Source organism: Solanum dulcamara, chromosome 4 (genome assembly GCF_947179165.1).
Source record: "Solanum dulcamara chromosome 4, daSolDulc1.2, whole genome shotgun sequence".
Taxonomy (NCBI): domain Eukaryota; kingdom Viridiplantae; phylum Streptophyta; class Magnoliopsida; order Solanales; family Solanaceae; genus Solanum; species Solanum dulcamara.
This window is the reverse complement of record NC_077240.1, coordinates 40,336,434-40,356,506: the sequence shown is the minus strand read 5'-3', so window position 1 is coordinate 40,356,506 and position 20,073 is coordinate 40,336,434. Positions and strand designations below refer to the sequence as shown.

General features: G+C 35.3%; 1 pseudogene; it reads right to left on the bottom strand.

The window, feature by feature from the left end:
* LOC129884214 (pentatricopeptide repeat-containing protein At3g06430, chloroplastic-like) overlaps positions 1–19,479 on the bottom strand; it is a 41,138-nt pseudogene extending 21,659 nt beyond the window's left edge.
* Positions 19,480–20,073: the final 594 nt, after the last annotated feature.

Below are 20,073 nucleotides of genomic sequence, written 5' to 3'. Positions count from 1 at the left end.
TCGCCGTGTTACGACTAGGCCCTAGGTCGGGTCATGACAAAGATACACCAATTTCAATTGTTGGGCTGATTCATAGGTTACCCAAGGTGGAGCTTATGGAGCTCGAGATAGGGTCGTGGTGGTTCTCAGGGTAGTAATGGTGATTTGAGACTATGCTATGCTATATTGGGTAGATCTGGGTAGAGGCTTCTGATGTGGTGATCATATGTATCGTCTCAATTTAGCATCCCTCTGTTTTGGTGTTATTGGATCCCAGTCTACTTATTCTTATGTTTTAATTTATTTTTCCGCGGATGTCGATTATATGTGTGAGCCTCTTGCAGTACCTCTTGTGTCTCTATCCCAGTAGGCGAGTCTTTAGTGGTGGATAGGGTGTACCAGGATTATTAGCGATATTTATGGGTAGAGAGACTCGGGTAGACTTGACCTTATTATATATGCTTGATTTTGATATGATATTGGGTATCGATGGGTTGTCTCCCTATCATGCGATTCCGATTGCTATGCCAATACTGTGACCTTAGCTCATCCTGGTTTGCATTGGTTAGTAAGTATGGGTAATTCGAGTACCTATCCAACGGGAGTGATATATTATATTCATGCTCGTTGTATGTTGGAGAAAGGTTGCTTGTCTTATTTGGCCCATGTTCGTGACATTACTAAGGAATCATCTCCTTTGGAGACCACAAGAGTGGTGAGAAAGCTCATGAGTTTAATTCCTATAGAATTGTCAGGTGTTCCTCCGGACCGTGATATGGACTTTGTGATTGACATGGAGCCAGGCGCCAACCCATTTCTATTTCTCCTTAGTGGATGGGTTCGATCGAGTTAAAGGAATTGAAGGAACAATTGAAAGATTTATTGAAGAAAGGGTTTATTCGACCTAGTATTTTATTGTGGGGTGCCCCATTATTGTTTGTGAAAGAGAAGTGTGGTACTTTGAAGATGTGTATTGACTATCGATAATTGAGCAAAGTTAAAATCAAGAGAAAATATCTTCTTTCTCGTATGGATAATCTATTTGACCAACTCCAGGATGCGTTAGTGTTTTCTAAAATTGACTTAAGGGTAGTGTTTTAGAGATTAAGAGAGTAGAAGTTATATGCAAAGTTCTCTAGGTGTGAGTTTTGGCTTGAGTCTTGGCATTCTTGGGTCATCTGGTGACCAAGGATGGTATTATGGTCGATCCGACCAAGGTTACAGCGGTTCGTGATTGAGTTAGGCCTATTTTGGCTACCGAGATTCTGAGTTTTATTGGGTAGGCAGGCTATTATCGTCATTTTGTTCAGCGTTTCTCTTCTATTGCAGTCCCATTGTGTCATGACCCGACCTAGGTCCTAATCGTAACATGGAGATTGAAACTCCAAAGGGCTCCAACCAAGCCTCTTGTACATATCATAAGCATACATAAGGTAAAATAAAAGCACAAACATCATAAGAGAGTCTAAACTGTGAATAGTAAATAAAGAAATGTCAAATGATAATATAGACTCGAAACATTTGTCCAACTAGAAGCCTCTACTCATGAATATGAGTGGGGGATAAGACATGTCCCTAGCTCACCCTCAATATGAAACATAGAAAAGGTCTTTGAAAACAATGACTACTCGGTAACTAGTCCCCGCTAAATGAGGACTCACCACAACCGCTTGATATGAAATCTTAACTAGCCACGTAGATGAATGTGATCTTCAACCTCAACCCCTACATTATGAGACAATGTAGGAAAAAACTATGCATTAGTACGTTGGAATATACTAAGTATGTGGGCGTGACATGCAACATAAATCATGGAGTGCAATGGTCAAGTAAATTACATGGTAAGATGAGATAAGTAAAGTCATGAGAAAATCATATTGACCCAAGCATTCATAAAGCAAAATTTTAAAAAAATCATAGCATACATAAGAGATCATACATATGAGAGATAGGAATCATAACCGACAATAAGACCATGCAAGATATAACATGGAATTCTGTTGTCTCCTCATACAACGAAGAAAAAGGGAAATCTACTTGCCAAGGTAGACTCTACCCCGCTAGGCGGGTCATACATATGCTATATGTGGATCCACTAGCTAGGCCAAAAGGCAATCCTACGGTGGCACATAGTTATGAGATGAGAGACTTTATATAAGGACCCCGTACTTCGAGCCCCCACTTCAAGTCCCTATTTGGTGCGAAGTCAAATCCCACGGAATACATAAATAGCATAGAAATCGAAATTTCATATATTATAGTCGTGATCATAGGTTTGAAATAATAGAGTAGCTCATTTTCATAACATACTTGTAATGTGAGAATTGTCATTTCATCATTACAATCATATTTACATAGACATAATTCATACTTCGAGATTCATGATCATAGCTTATACTTGAAATTAGGGTAAGACATGAATGCATGATCAATTAACTTGAAAATCATGAAATTGAATTGAAATCATGCATGATCATAAACTTTATATCAGCCCATACATAATTCATGTAGATAGTATCAATAAGAAGTATAATTGAAAATACTCATAACTACGTCATGAACCTTAGAAATCAAAATAGGAGTATTCATAGAAAAACTCTTTAATTTAATGCGATAATTATCAATTTATATCAAAATAGACTCGTGATCATACTTTGAATCATAATTCATGCAATAGGAATAGAGATCATAAAACCCATAAAATACCATACTTTAATTTGATAGAAAATCTTGAAGAATTGATTGGGTTTCATGGATGAAAGGATCTATGAATCAATACCCACATACCTTAAGTGAGAACACCAATTAATTTGGAAGAACTTAAGAGTTTTGATGGAGAGCTTGAGTGAATTTACTTGAAGTCTTTAATGGAGTCCTTGAGAGTCTTTTGTAAAGAAAGAAATATTTGAGTAGGTGAATTGTAGTAGAATGGCTAGAATTAGAGGTTTAGGTTAATTTATAGAGTTGAATTAGGTCCTAAAAAGTCTAGGTTTATTGGTTAATAATTTGAGGAAAATCTAAAATGCCCTTACTAAAAATCCAATTCGGCCAGAAAACCCTTGCCAGGTCCATGACGCGGACTTGTCGCGGATCTTTTTGTTTTGTGCAATTTTTTGAGAAATCTATCTTTCGATCTACGAGTCCTAAAAATCCACCAAAACTATTTTCCCGCGGTTTTTGACCCCCCTGATCTATATTCCAAACTCGGATTTTCCAAAAAGATTAAGGATGATGCATTACTTGAGCGGCCTATTCCCATGGCATTCTTAAGGCACTTATGAGCATTTTGAGAGATGTTACAATATCTCCCCCTTGGGAACATTCTCCTCAAATGAGATTCTACTAATATAGGAAGGACATAGAAAAAGAACTAACAACCCAACATAAACATGAGGACACTTCGAAAAATGCATAGAACCTGTAAACTTCATACTTAACATAAAACATAGTCTTTGAGAAAATCATTTTCATTAATCATGCATGCATATGAATGACATATGAAACTGAAACATAGGAGTTTAATCGATTGATCATTAAACAACTTAGTACCTTTAGGCTTGAGTGGAAGGAAAGAGATCGGATAATGCTTCATCATGTCTGATTTTGCATCCCACGTAGCACTCTCTACGTATTGATTCCTCTGTAACATTTTCACTGATGCAATGTCTTTGTTTCTCAACCTCTTTACTTGCCGTTCTAAAATCTCAATCGGGACATCTTCATAAGTCAAATTCTCTTCAATACTTACATTCTCCTTTGGCATAATAGAATTTGGATCACCCACAAACTTCCTTAACATTGACACATGAAATACCGGATGAACCAAAGCCAACTCAAGTGGAAAGTCTAACTCATATGCTACCTGGCCAATGCGGTTCAATATCCTATAAGGTCCTATATATCTAGGTCTCAGCTTCCCTTTCTTACCAAACCGCATTACCCCTTTCATATGTGAAATCTTTAAATACACCATATCATCCACATCAAATTCAAGCTCTCTCTTCCTAGTGTCCGAATAGGACTTTTGATGACTTTATGCCATTTTCAATCTTTCTCTTATGAGCCTTACTTTCTCCATTGTATAAATTACCAAATATGGACCAATTAATGCCATCTCACCTAATTTAAACCACCCCACCGGAGACCTATATCTTCTCCCATACAAGGCTTCAAAAGGAGCCATTTGGATACTAGAGTGATAACTATTATTGTAGGCAAACTCAATCAATGGAAAATGGTCATTCCAACTTCCTCTAAGATCAATCACATATTCCCTTAACATATCCTCCAAGGTTTGAATTGTTCATTTGGCTTGTCCATCGGTTTGAGGATGGAAAGAGGTACTTAGCTTGACTTTAGTACCAAGACCTTTCTGAAATGACTTCCAAAAATGTGAACTAAATTGAGTACCTCTATTTTATATAATCGACAAAGGAACACCATGAAGTTTCACAAGTTCGCAAATGTATAACCTAGCATAGTCTTTGGCACCATAAGAAGTCTTCACATATAGAAAATATGTCGATTTGGTCATTCAGTCCACAATGACCCCAATAGAATCATGTTGTCTCCTAGTACGAGGCAAACCCCTGACAAAGGCCATATTCATATCTTCCCACTTCCATGTAGGAATTTTGATTTCCTGAGCTAAACCTCTCGGCCTTTGATGCTCAACCTTCACTTGTTGATAATTAGAACACTTATCCATGAACTCCGCTATGTCCTTCTTCATGTCATTCCACCAATACACTTTCCTCAAGTCACGATACATCTTGGTGGATCCCGGATAAATTGAATATCGAGAACTATGAGCCTCATTCAATATCAACTCTCTTAATCCATCATCATTTGGAATACACAAATGACCTTGGTAACGTAGTACCCCATCTTCTCCTAGGGAGAAAGTCTCAACAGATTTTTTGGCAACCAACTTCTTTAATTCAATCAAAATTGAATCATCGTCTTGTTTGGCCTCAGCGTCTGCCGCAAGAGATGATTTCTAACTATTATGCATAAGAACGACTGCATCATTGGAATCAACCAAACGTACACCTAAACGTGCCAATCTATGGAAATCTTTAACCAATTCCCTTTTATCTTCCTTACCATGTGCAACACTACCCATAGATAACTGACTAAGGGCATCGGCTATAATATTTGCCTTACCCGGATGGTACAATACGCTCATGTTATAATCTTTTAGGAGTTCAAGCCACCTCTTTTGCCTAAGGTTCAAGTCTCTTTGACTAAACACATATTATAAGCTTTTGAGGTCGGTAAACATACACCATGGACCTTATAAAGATAATGGTGCCAAATTTTCAATGCAAACACGACCTTTGCGAGTTCAAGATCATGGGTTGGATAGTTCCTTTCATGCACCTTAAGTTGTCTAGAGGCATAGGCTATAACCTTACCGTGTTGCATCAAGACACAACCCAAATATACATGCAAAGCATCACAATAAACAACAAACTTATCTGAACCTTTAATAAATGTCAAAATAAGAGCCGATGTAAGATGATCCTTCAATATTTGAAAATTTTTCTCACATTCTGTCGACCATTGGAATTTTGCATTCTTTTGTGTCAACTTATTTAAAGTCAAAGCAATAGATGAGAACCCTTCAACAAACCTTTTGTAGTATTCGACAAAGCCCAAAAAACTTCTAATATCCGAAGGAGATAATGGTCTAGGCCAATTCTTAACCTCCTCCATCTTCTTTGGATCTACTTTAATCCCATCACCGGACACCACATGGCCAAGAAATAAAACCTCCTTTAGTCAAAATTCCTACTTATTAAATTTAGCAAATAATTATTTTTCTCTCAATGTTTGCAGCACAATCCTCAAGTGACCCATATGATCTTCCTCATTTCGAGAATAAATCAAAATATCATTAATGAACACTACTACAAACATGTCCAAATATTGCTTGAAAATATGATTCATCAAATCCATAAATACAGCGGGAGCATTAGTCAAAGCAAATGACACTACTACAAATTCAAAATGACCATACCTTGTCTGAAAAGTCATTTTGGGAATATCACACCCCCTCAAGTCCACTCGGTGCTAAGTCAAATCCCATAGAATACATACATAGCATAGAAATCAAAATTTCATATAATGTAATCATGATCATAGGTTTGAAATAATAGAGTAGCTCATTTTCATAACATACTTGTAATGTGAGAATTGTCATTTCATCATTACAATCATACTTACATAGACATAATTCATACTTCGAGATTCATGATCATAGCTTATACTTGAAATTAGGGTAAGAAATGAATGCATGATCAATTGACTTGAAAATCATGAAATTGAATTGAAATCATGCATGATCATAAACTTTATATCAACCCATACATAATTCATGTAGATAATATCAATAGGAAGTATAATTGAAAATACTCATAACTACGTCACGAACCTTAGTAGTCAAAATAGGAGTATTCATGGAAAAACTCTTTAATTTAATGCGATAATCATCAATTTATATCAAAATAGACTCGTGATCATACTTTTTTTTATGGGAACAGACCCTACACGAGGCTCCCACCTCTCGTGCACAGTCAGGGGTTGAGCATCACCCCCAAGCCTTAACATATATAAATAAAGTAAAAATACAAGTAGGGGGACATAAACCTTACCTCCGATCCTATGGTGGTTCATAAGTCGGCTAACCTATTAAGGTCGGCTAACTCATCCCCGATACAAAAAGGAGACTAACTATAACTAGAAAGCAGTAAACCTATGAGAGGACTCCTCCCGGTACAAATCGACTAAGAAAGCATAAATGAGGGAGACTCTCCAATTTGTCTTATGGTTGACTTTGGTCAACATTCTTGAAAAATGCGCTTGGGTGAAATTTCAAACAACGCGATTAGTTCCAAAATATTGAGTTTGTTCTAGAATGACCCTTCATTCGCTTCTTGAGGCTTTTGGTCCAATCCTAAGCCCCATTGCAGAATTAGGCTCAAAATGGCACTTAGAACCCACTTTCATTCATAATGACCGTGTATAGAAATTTTGATTGCTTCATTGAGTCCGAAATGTCAAATTTAGTGGGGTAGCATATGTCATTTGCATGCATAAGATTCCAAACAAATTTTGAGCACTCTATCGGAATATTTGAACTTGCTAAAAATCAGTATTTCAGTTGGTATTTGGTGCAGACAAACTTGTTCTTCATGATCGCGGGCCCTTGGCCACTTTCGCGGAGGTCTGGGAATTGGCCCTCTGCATTCACGGGGTCTGGACAGCATTCGTGGAGGTTTGTCTCTTTTACCTTCATGTTCGCGGGACTCTAGCCATGTTTGCAAAGGCCAGCCTTGCTGACCTCTGCATTCGCGAGCCACTTAGGCTGTATTCGCAAAAGTCAAAACCTTGCCTCACACGAACTCAGCCTCATTTCATATTTTCAAATATCGATTTCTCCTCCAATTCTCAACTAAATTTGATGATCCAAGGGCCTAAGTTCAAGAAAATTGTGTGGGGAATCCATTGGTAAGATCAGAAACCTTTTTAGGAGCTTCCTATAAGGCAAATTTGCTAACTTATTTGCTGCCTTTATCATTTTCGGGTTGGAATTTTAATAAATTTTTGGAGGATTGTTTCTTTGTCATTTTAGCTCTTTTTTTAGTGATTCTTAAGGCTAGATTGTGGGTTTTACTGCAAGGAACATCGTAGTATGCTTGGTTTGGGTCGTGGGAGCTTCGGTTTTGATAAAGTACGGGTTATGGATGTTGCCATATTCGTTCTTTTAGCTTGAAATATGGGGATTTTGTTGCATGCTCGTTTAGTGTTGTTTCCCAACCCTGGACTGTGTTACAATTCTATTTTTGAGCTTGGGGATCTATTTTGGACTAGTTTTTGGGGTCAATTCCAAAATTCTGAATATGGGTCCCATATTTCTCTTTTTAGACCTCGAAATTGGTCCATCTTCAAAAATTAAGAATTTAGTGTCTAAATGAACATAATGATGTTGTGATTTTGTTTTTGATAGTGTGATGGCGTTTTAAAGCCGTTCAAAAAGAAAAAGCTCCAGCGAAGTGGTTTGGAGCGCGTGTGTTTAGCCTACAGGTAGGCTACGACTTTCTTTTTTTAGATTGAGCTGAAATGTGTGAACTCATGTTGAGATAGATGGAATTTGGGTTGGGTAATTTATTTTTATATCTTAGGTGTTAGAAAACATGTTTTAGGTTTTTATCAGGTTTTTTTGGGTAATTGGAAGCTTGTGACCATTTTCGTTAATTGTTAGTGTTGCAAGATGAGTTGAATGCTTATATTGTTGGTACTGTGGAGCATCTTGACTTTAGTATAGGTTGTGAAACTTGCTTTAAATGTCCCAACATTGATCCGTGGGATTAGATCCTTGTAGAATAGCATAGCGAACTAGTGTCTGGTAGTTGGGCCTTATCTAGGTGGTAACTCTGCTCTTTTTTATGAACTTATCCATAACTCCCTATGATTGTGACTTTTGAGATGCATTGGCGATATTATACTTTGTGATCATTTTGTCTCGCTCCGGTTTAAGATATGGTGATATATCAGTTAAATTATTGGAAGGATATTCTCGAAATTACTAGCATCTAGTTGGAGAGAAGAATGATCGACACCCTCGAATAAATTATCTGTGAGCATCTGGGTCCCAGTCCTAGCCTCCGTTCTGAGATTCCATCGATGAGCATCCGGGTCCCAATCCCATCCTCTATCATCTTGCTAGTAAGGTAAGCATCCAGGCTCCCATCATAGCCTCGACCGTGCCTATGTATTCGGACAAGCATCCGAGTTCCAGGCCCATCCTTGACCACATTGACATTTTAGGCAAGCATTCGGTTCCAACTCCGGCCTTTACCATATTGATAGCTCGGGCTTGCATCTGGGTAGCTATTCCCGACATCGATTCCTATATCATCCCTTGCTCATCGATTCTTGTAGATTCTTGTTTCGAAAATGACATGGTTCTCCATCTCTTGGCATCGTATATTCTTAATTCCTAGCCTTGGTAGTTGTACCTGTTTGTGTATCTGACGGGCTTATGGGGGTTCTGTCGGATTTCTATTTAAACTTGCGCATGAGTGTCCCAACTTATGGGGGCCCATTTGGGTATAGTTAGTAGTAGATTATCTTAGGTGGTGCCTTCTTCACTTTAAATGCTTATTGTGATTCCTATTTAGGCATATTGTTCTTTTTCATATTATTTTTACCTTTACTGCTTAGTCGGCCTATGATGCCGACTGGGTACCTATTGTCTTGGTACTTATACTACACTCTGCATCTACTTTTGTGATGTAGGACTGAGCACCAACTACCGTCATAGATAGATCAAGCCTATTGCCGTCAGCATTGGAGACCAGGGTGAGCACTTGATGTTTTGGGATTATTTCTGTCTCATTTAGTATGGATGACCTATCTTTTTCCTTTAGAGACTAGCCAGTTGTTGTATATATTATGGTCTACTTTTGGGACTTTTACATATCTTCTATTTTGTAGTAGCTCTGTACTTGGGACCTCCAGGTTCTGGGAGGGATCTTTAGTTGGGTATATATATGTGTTTTGGTTTGCGTCCACTTATCTATTATGTTTATCTTAAAATTTTCTATTCTTGCTTAGTTTCTTCCCTCAAACTCATTACATGTTGTTATGGGTTATGGGTTGGCTTACCTATTGGGAGTTATGGTAGGTGTCATCATGACCTGAGGAATCGGGTCGTGACATGTTCGTTCGGTAGAGTATTCGAGTGCGGTTTCAGTGATTGAGGTAGGTTTGGCTATTCTTGTTGGGGCTAAGTTGGGGTGATTAGTCAAATTCTATGTTGTAGACTTTGGGATGGGGTCGTACTGTAAAATGAGACTGTTAAATTACTTTACGATGCATGTGTGGGGGCTTATTGTGTGGTGTAGCCTATGTGGGGGACTTATTTGCTAACTTATCTGTTTTGAGCCTATCTGATTCATGACTTGCCTATGAGAGAGGCATGAGGAGACTACTTGATTTGAAATGTCCGCTTGAAGAGTTGTGTTGGAGGTTTTGGGCATACATGAGTATTGAAATATTGTAGAAAACGGATGAACACTTAATTTGAGGTATTTCCTTCCTATTACTGTCTAATGAGGGTGAATATTATGTGTAGGTAAAGTTTTGAGAACTTCAAACCTTGTATTACATATGTTGTGAATTCATTCATCCTCATTCATATTATCATTGATCATGGGAAAGTTGAGAACTGTAGAAAATTCTTTTTGAGAAAGAAAATGTGACATCTTTCTTATATCCTTGACCACGAATAGGTGGCAAGCAGAAGAGATATTAGTATCATGAGTTCTTGTCCACAAGCTAGGTGGTGAGGTAGTTGATACATTGAGATTATGATGAGGTATATGGTCTGCGAGCCCCCATGGGTCCTGCTTGGTCGCACATCTCGACAGGTGGATACGACAGGTTGTGTGACAGCCTTGATCCCACTATATCATCATATCATTGCATCATCATATTGCATTGCATTGCATTGATACTTGTGATACTTGACATATCTATTTAACTGTGATATTGAGCTATATTTATGTGTTTACTTTAATCGCGTCGTTCTATATAAATTGGCTGCAGCATAGCCGGAGTGAGACTTTTCTACGTGTAGGTGAAATCGTTCTTTAGTTTATTTTATAATTTTGATTAATTCTTTATATTCAGTCGATTAAAGCTATTGAGTATACGTGGATTGCACTAAACCCTACTTCTGTGTCCCTTTTTGATGAAGATCCTAGATAGGATATTCTGCGCGGAAGCTGCTCTCCCTCTCTTGCGGATATTTTACTATTCAGATTAGTGGTGACGTTTTGAGATTTGGACTGCCATTAGTTCTAGCGCTTATTTCTAGTCTTTACTATTATTTGAAGACTTATGATGTATATCAGATTCGATCATTGTATTAGATGCTCCTTACACTTATGACACCAGATTTTGGATATTTTATTTGATTCCAGCTTTGTTTTATTTTGTGGGTTGACTTTCCCTTTGGGAGTTTCGTATGAGTTTTACTTTTAGGCTTACACATCAGGTGGGGTTTTGGGATGTGTGTCATCATGATCTCGATTTTTGGGTCGTGATATTTTAACTCAATTTATTTAATTTCAAACCATTAAAATATATAGTCAAAATTGATTTTTAAGAAATTTGGTCAAAATATTTTAATTTTTATTTATATTTGATATATATTATAATCATAATAAATAATTTTATTAGGTATTAAAAATTTATAAAAAGAGAAAATAAAGTTATTATAACTTTGTAAAAATTAAACGGATTAGATTATGATCCATTACTTGACCCATTTTAATGAAGGAAAACTTACATAAATATACTATATTAAGAAAATATTTATCATTTATAAAAATAATATTTTTTCACTGAACACTTATAATATAATTTTAATACATATTATCGAGATTAATTTATAAAGCTCATATAATACAAGTTTTATTAATGAATAATGTATTTATCACACACTTTAATACACTTATAATACATTGTGTGAATTTTTTACCAAACAAGCATAATATATTTTAAAAGACTTATAATACATTTATATTGAATGAATAATTCACTTTTAATACATGACAGATGTATCACAATATTACTATGTATTACTATAGATGGTAATAAATAAAAAGTATAGCTAACATCAGTAATTGTTTATTAAAAATTATTCACCCAAGTATTTTTACTTTCATGAAACTCACTTTGACCCAAGCTAATTTGAGTTGGATTGAATCTTGATACGTTTGTTATATTGACCAATTTAACCCACTCAATTTTAATCAAATCCACCCAATTGTTGTCATGCCTACTATAAAGTATTTTACATTTTACTTAATTTTACAATTGCACTTCGTTCTTTTTAATAGTTATTCTTCCCCTATCAGATTTTTTTGCAATAATCATAATCCATAACAAAGTCTGCGTAGAAATCTAAATGGAAAGGAAATGAGCAGCAAGAAGTCCATACGAAAAAAAATTCAAAATCTATTTTCTTACAAGGATCTGAAAAAAAATGCACCTGATAAATTTTCTTTTATTCTGCCCACAAAATTTTGGAAGAATATATTATTGTTGATTGATGTACTTGAAAATGGAAAACATATAGGGTGTGTTTGGTTTGAAGAAAAAACATTCTTCGAAAAATATTTTACAATTTTCTCATGTTTGGTTAACTTAAATGTTTTGAAAAATATTTTCCAAATCAACTCATTTTCCTCAAATTTAAGAAAAATGACTTTCCTCCAAAATCTAACGAAACAACTTTCCAAAACTCCCATCTAGCCTCAAATTATAATATTTTTACTTACCCCAACTCTACCCCAACCCCCCTCCCAAAAAAAATTAAAAAATTATTTTTTAAATAATATTTCAAATTTAAAATTTTTTATCTTCTTTTCCCGACCACCTAACAACCCCCCCCCTCCACGCATACACAAAAAATTATTTTTGAATTTTTTAATTTTTTTTCATATTTTAGCCCACCCCTACCTCGACCCCCGCACAGTCCCACCCTCCCAACCATCCCAACAAAAAAAAGTTCAAAAAAATATTTTTGAAAAATATTTCAAATTTTAAAAATTTCAATTTGTTTTTTACCTCACCCACTACCATTCCCCCCCACCCCCACCCCCAAATAAAAAATTATTTTTTTTTTCAAATTTTGAATTTTTTTATTTTTTTCCCCACCCCCTATCAACCCCCCTCCCCCAAAATAAATTAAAAATTATTTTTGAAAAATATTTTAAATTTTGATAATTTTATTTTTTATCCCATCCCTTCCCCAACCCCCTCCCCCAACCAGACCCCGCTCTCCCAAAACAACTATAAAAAAATTATCTTTTTTTAAAAAAATAAATTTCAATTTGAAAGTTCAGTTTGGAGTTGGGTGTGATCGGATTTCAATTCGAAAGTTGGGGTCCAATCTAGATTTGGAAGTTGAATTTTGGGTCAGAAATTGAGTTAGGTCCCAATTTGAAAGTTGGATCTCGCATTGGATATCAGGATCGGGTCTTGGTTTGAAAGTTGGGTACCCATTCGAGTGTCAGGATTGGATTCTAAATTGGTCCACCATGTTCAGGTTTGGATGTTGGGATCAGGTACTGAATCGGGTCTCGGAGTTGAATTTTGAATAGGTTATCATGGTCAGGTCTTGATTCGAGTGTCGAGGTCGGGTCCTGAATCAATTACTGGGGTTGATTTCCAAGTTAGAAACTATTTTGCTAAAATAAATTTTTTTTCTCTAGCCAAAAATAAAAAATAATATTGTTTGAAAAATATTTTCATTCACCAACCAAACAATAAAAAATATTTTCCAAAAGATATCTTCTGTCCACCAACCAAACATGAGAAAATAAGTTAGAAACCAACTTATTTTTCAAGAAAATGCTTTTCATTTTCTATGTAAAACATTTTCCTTCAAACCAAACACACCCATAATCCTATTCTCTAGTTTGTATGCAGTGGCATCATGGAATATAAAAAAAAGCAGGAGAAAGAAAAGTAATATTAGAGATAGCAAGGGAATTCAACCGTTACAATTGGGAAACAGTAGTTTTAAATGGTGCAATTTTTTAATAGAGTAGATACATCGTTAAAAGGAGAGAAAACCTCAAAAAATTGAGAAAAAAAGAATAAGATAAATTAGACTACATGCTTGTGATGGAGTCACGTCACCGGGCTGAGGATTCTCTTTTATATAGATATATAGATATAGATTTTTTTCTAACCTACTTTTTATTTTACATATTTTTTTATTATAGATTATTAATGAATAAATAAATATTAAATAAAAAAATATAAGGTAAAAACGTGATCACACTAAATTGATTGCTACACAAATTAGATTTTTAGTCGTTACCTAACGTTGAATTTAATGACACGATACAATAAATTTAAATAACAATCAAAATAAAGCTTGTATTTAAATTAACAACACAATACAATAGGTACAAAATAAAATTGAATATTTGAAAAAGTAATGGTAATATTGGCACCCAATTAGTTGATCTTTCATTTCTTATTAATTATTACTCCCTCTGTTCATTTTTACTTGTCCAATATGAACTTTGCATGTTCTTTAAGAACTAATGATTGTGATGAGTATCTTACCATTATATTCACATTAACTGATGTTTAGTATTAGATCTTAAAAAATAATCTGAAATAAGTAATTATTATTAAAGGTAAAACATAAAAAAAGATTTATCTTTACTTGATATATTAAAAGTGAGAAACAAAAATAAAAATTTATTTTTGAAATAATGGACAAGTAAAATTGAATGGAGAAAATAATAAGTCTTTTTATCAACTTCCATATGTAATAATGTTTTTTAAGATAAAAAGAACAAGGCCGAAAATAACCCCTTTATATTTGGGTCTTGGTTCACATATTCCTTCAAGTATAAATAATTAGTGCACTTTTGATCCTCACCTAACGAAATTATTAAAAATTAATTGTCCTAACATATATACTCACTTTATAGAAAAGGGCACAATCCACCTCATTAATACTTATAATATTTTCCATTATTACACAATGAACACAAATTAAGAATTGATATTGACTGACCAGTAGAAGTGTTAGACCATTTTGTCATATTTAGCACTTGTCAAGAATTGATCAATTGATTGGTAGAAGTGCTATACCCTTTTGTCATATTTAGCACTTGCTGCAAAATCAACCTATTGTCACTGGAATTGAAAACTTTTGACATTCTCTAGCTCAATTCATCATCAATGACTTTGTTTGAAATTATTGAAGTAAATTATCATTTCTAGATGTTGATTCATTTTATTCAGCTATGAGTTTTCATTGTAAAAAGTAATCAACGACTAAATGATACATCAATTCAATTAGTAGGGGCATTTGATGCATATTATTTTTAATTTATCGTTATTGATAAATTGGTAAGTAGCGTCATATTCATAATTCATGCTATAATTTGATTGATTGTTATGTGTTTACAATGTAATATATATGCATTTTTTCTCTTTTTGAAAAAAGAATAAAATCTAATGATACTCTATATTTCATAAGAAAGTTCAAATAATTTCAAAACTAAACTTAGAAAAATACAGCTTTAGACCACAATATTCTTATAGAATAACTCAGCAGCTATTTCAAAAGAACATAAAGTAGGGGAAGCAATAAAGTTACCGTATTTTGAGAACCTATCAACCATTACCATGATTGACGCCTTGTCATTAACCCTTGGAAACCCTTTAATGAAATCCACCAAAATAGAAGCCGACGGATGCTCCGCAATAGGTAGAGGCTGAAGTAAACCAACTTTCTTTGTCACACCATGGGAGGGTACCCTAGACATGGCTGGCACTCGAAGACCATTGTTGTTCCTCAAGCGAACCACTTATTCCAATCACACATTCATTCAATCACATTCTATCAGTGGAAGACTCATCTCATTAAGCTTTCTATTCATAAATAAGGCTAAACGCCAACCATCTATCCAGTCAACAACTAGAAGAATGAAACTAGTCAGAATAAAATGAATCAACGTCATAAATACTCTAGTCTATGAAGCATCTATCAATAATCTAGGTAGTGCCAATGACAGTTTATGGCTACCTCAAATCAAGTGAAGAAAACTAAACTCATGCTAGAATGATAAATGGGGTATCCTTCGAAAGCAAGGAGGACTCACTAATAAGCTGAATATGGATAAACCCTCAATGATGCACCTGTTGATGATCTCTAGTACCTTTCTCTGCATCATAAAATGATACACGCCTAAATGGACGTCAGTACGTGGAATGTACGAATATGTAAAATGGCATAATGAAACATGCATCAGGGTAGAATCAAATCATCTCAGAAACTCAAATCAGAAGAATGAACAACTCAATCAAGATATCCTAAGTCTAAACAAGAATATGATTTAGATAAGACCAATCATGTACAATCTAATCAAATCCATTTCAATCTGACTCAGAGTACTATCAAGACCTATATGAGAATTTTTCTTATCCATCAACATCACTTATGAGCTAGTGATAGTATAAGCCAAAGTTGTTGCCACGTCTGTCCTTACCTTGCCAGGGTAAGAATGAATCAACAATCATGGATCCATAACTAATCAAGTTATATCATGTCAGAATAATAACTTAAAAAATATCTGACTTGAACGGTTTAATTCTCTCCTACATTTAGCAACGTAGTTATTGGGTTCAAGCTATTACTTACTCTTACCCAATTCGGTGGTCGATACTCCTCTCAAGACTCAAGCTTATAAGACAATCAATCCAAATCAAACCAAATCAGTAAGTCTCTTTTGGACTCTTTTCAACTCATTCGTTCTATCAAATTAGTTCTTTCAACCAATCAATCTCCCAATCATTCTCAATCATTTAGTTAAGAGAGATTTTAGACAATCATTTATGATAAAATTTAGGAGTATCAATACGTCAACACTGTCAATTCTATCATCGTTCTCATATTCCAATCACAATCATACATTCACAGTTCAAGACTCTAGATTTAATTCTAAAATACATACAATTAAATATCAATCGATATGCTACTAGGGTTTAAGTGAACAAGTAGTTCAAATCATATGTTCAAGGAATTCGTTCACAGAAAAGCATGAACTTATTAATAATCATTAAAACGTATAATTTTTTGGAAATAATTTCTCAAGAATGCATTAACGGGGACTCAATCCATTCACAATCATAGGCATATGGATGAACAAAATCCATGTTTTAGTCCAGCCTTACATACCTGGAACAAAGAGTAATCAAGAACTCAAAGATCCTTCTTGAAGAATTTGAACCATAGTCTTCTCCTCTTCTCAAATCCTCGCTCTCAAATAATCTAAGTGTTAATGAGAGTATTATACGTACAAAGTACTGATAAAGGACTTAAGTTATTACTAAAATGTCATGGTTTTAGTCTAAGAGGGGTGGGAAAAGAATAATTTACCCTCATTAAAAATCTAAAAACAGTCGCCTACGAGTCATCATTACGACTCGTAGAAACTTTTATGAGTCATAGTCCTCAATCATAGAAACTAGGCTGAAGAAAGGGTGGTCTATGACTCAGGTCTATGAGTCATCAAAGACTCGATAAGTCATAGACTCTCCTCGTCCTGCAGGTTTCTAAGAAGCCTGGAATAATGAGTCTCTGAAGTTCCCCTATGGGTCGTTTATACGACTTGTAAAAACTTCCACGACTTATCAACTTCCCTCGTAGATGTGTCCTCCCAATTCAAAAATTTGACTAAGTGATAGGTACTTCTACGAGTCATTTCTATGACTCGTAATCATCTCTACGGGTCATCCTATTGACTCGTAAAAAAAGTATCGAGTCTTGTATTTTTAGAATTAGGAAAAGGCTCTACGACTCGTTCTTACTAGTCATCAACATCCTTACAAGTCCTAAGGTGACTCATAATTCCTCTTCACACTTGATCAAACTTTTCCTCCTCGGTACCAAACCTACGAGTCTATCTTACGATCCGTAGAATATTCTACGAGTCGTAGGTTGACTCGTAATAACTGGTATAGTCCATTTTCCTCAACTTTTCTCATCATTGTCGAGCTTATTTTAGGTTAGGATAACACATGGTGTTATATCCTTCTTACTTTCAATCTTGTCTAGTTGACACACTAGACATGACTTTACATAGGACTCAATGCCATCTTTCATCCTAGTCTAGAAATAAGTTTGGGAAATCAATGACATCATCCTTTCAACACCCAAATGCGCAATATAAATTGTATCATATATCTCTTTTAGGAGTTTTCTTCGCATCTCATCACCTTCAGGAACAACGATTCTCTTCTTTTGAAATAAAGTAGATCGTCTTCGATCCAATATTGTCTAACTATGCCCTCTTTCACTTGATCCATCATTGACGATCCAATACTGTCTAACTGTACCCTTTTTCACTTGACCCATCAACTTAACATATAATGAATTGTATGCAGCACTAGCCTTAATCTTATCAAGAAAATCAGATTCAAGTCTAGTAATTGCATAAATAGTAGCAAATACCTCTGTCTGACTCAATACATTAGACACTTGGTTTTTCTTTCCTAGTTTATGTACCCACACAAAGTCATATTAAACCAATATCTCTTGCCATCTAGCTTGATTCAAACTCAAATTCTATAGAGATTTGAAGTATGTATTAGCCACATTGTCTGTCTTGACAACAAACTTTGTCTCAAGAAGATATAACCTCTATATTTGAAGACAATGGAGTACTGCCATCATTTCCTTTTCATGAGCAGAATACCTTTGCTCAAAAGAATTTAATTTTCTACTCTCAAATGCAATAGGATGTTCGCCCTGCACTAGTACACCACTAATAGCATAATCAGAGGCATCAGTCTGTACCTCAAACAAAAAATCAAAGTCAGGCAACAATAGTATCGGTCCAGATGTAATGACCTTCTTTAACGAGTTAAAAGCCTTCTCTTTTGGTTCTAACAAAGCCCATTTCACGTTCTTCTTAAAAAAACCATCAATGGGGCAGCCTATTTCAAATAGACTGCTATGAACTTTCTGTAATAGATTGTAAGTCCTTAAAATAATATCAGTTCATTAACCCCACTGGGTGCCTACCATGCTACAATTGCTTGAACCTTTTTAGGATCCATATGCACTTGATTTTCACTTACAAAATGGACTAGAAACTTTATTCGCGACTAGCAAACTCATATTTTTCCATCTTGATATAGATTTGGTTATCTCTAATTCGTTGCAATGCCTTTCTCAAATCCAGCAGATGATCTTCTAGAGTTCTTCTATATATGACTATATCGTCTAAGTAGACTACCTCAAAGTCATCAAGATACTCATAAAGTACATTATTCATTAAGTTGCAGAAAGTAGCCAGCGTATTAGTCAGCCCAAATGACATTACAAGAAATTCATAGCTACTATATCTAGTAACATAAGTGGTCTTTGGGTATCCCATCAGCTATGCAAACTTGCTAATAGCCAGATCTTAAATCTAAATTAGAAAAGCAACTAACCTTAGACAACCTATCCAGTAAGTCTTGAATCAACGACACATGATACATGTTCTTCACGGTCACCCTATCTAATGCCCTGTAGTCAACACACATCCTAAGATTGCCATATTGTTTCTTTTGAAGCAGGATGGGTGCACCAAATGGAGCCTTCAAAGGCTAAATCATTCCATCATCAAGCAACTCAAACAATTTCTTGCTAAGTTTAGTCAATTCCAATGGTGATATATGGTAAGAAGGTCATGCCAATGGCACTGATCTAGAAATTAGTTCAATCTTGTGATCAATTTTCCTCATTGGATATAACTCTTTAGGTAGTTTTAGAGGCATCACATCCTTGTACTCAGCCAACAACATTGCAATATCATCAGGAACATCAATCTGCACATTCGATTTCACATTAACTAAAGCATCAAGATAAGCAGGTTCACCCTTCTTCAAGCCTCTCTCAAAAGCCATAGCCGACAATAGTGTAACATTCTCAAAAATTTCTAATTCTCATAGAAGTAAATGGATTTTGAGAACTAGAGCTAGGAATTAAAGTACTCTAATGACTAGACTGAGCATCCATCAACTGTGTGAGCATAGAAATGGCTCCTCTAAACTCAGCCTCAGAAGTCATAGCAGGTTGGGCAGTTTGTGGAACCTCTTGAGTCTCATTCTTATTCTCATCCTCAGCTTCTTAGGCTCAGTTCCGAGTCTGCATTCCGAATGGTGGGGGCTTCTCGTTCTCGACAATATTTATTTGGCTCAAAATATATTTTGAAGGCATAATCTGAAATCGTGAAACACACTAATTAGAAAGATATTTCATAGAGTTAAGCTCTATAGCACGGACTGGAGTATGAAAGAAAAGAAATAATTCCTGAAGTCCTGTAGCCTCATTTTTATAGATATGGCACACTTCACACTAATAAGAAGGACTCTACTAGTCTCGACTTCATAGACATCTTAGGACTCTAGGCTATGATACCAAGTTTGTTATGCTCCGAGTCCATACCTTAGGTGTGGTCGACACTTAGAAACCACTGTTAGGTTCTAACAGAACCTTTA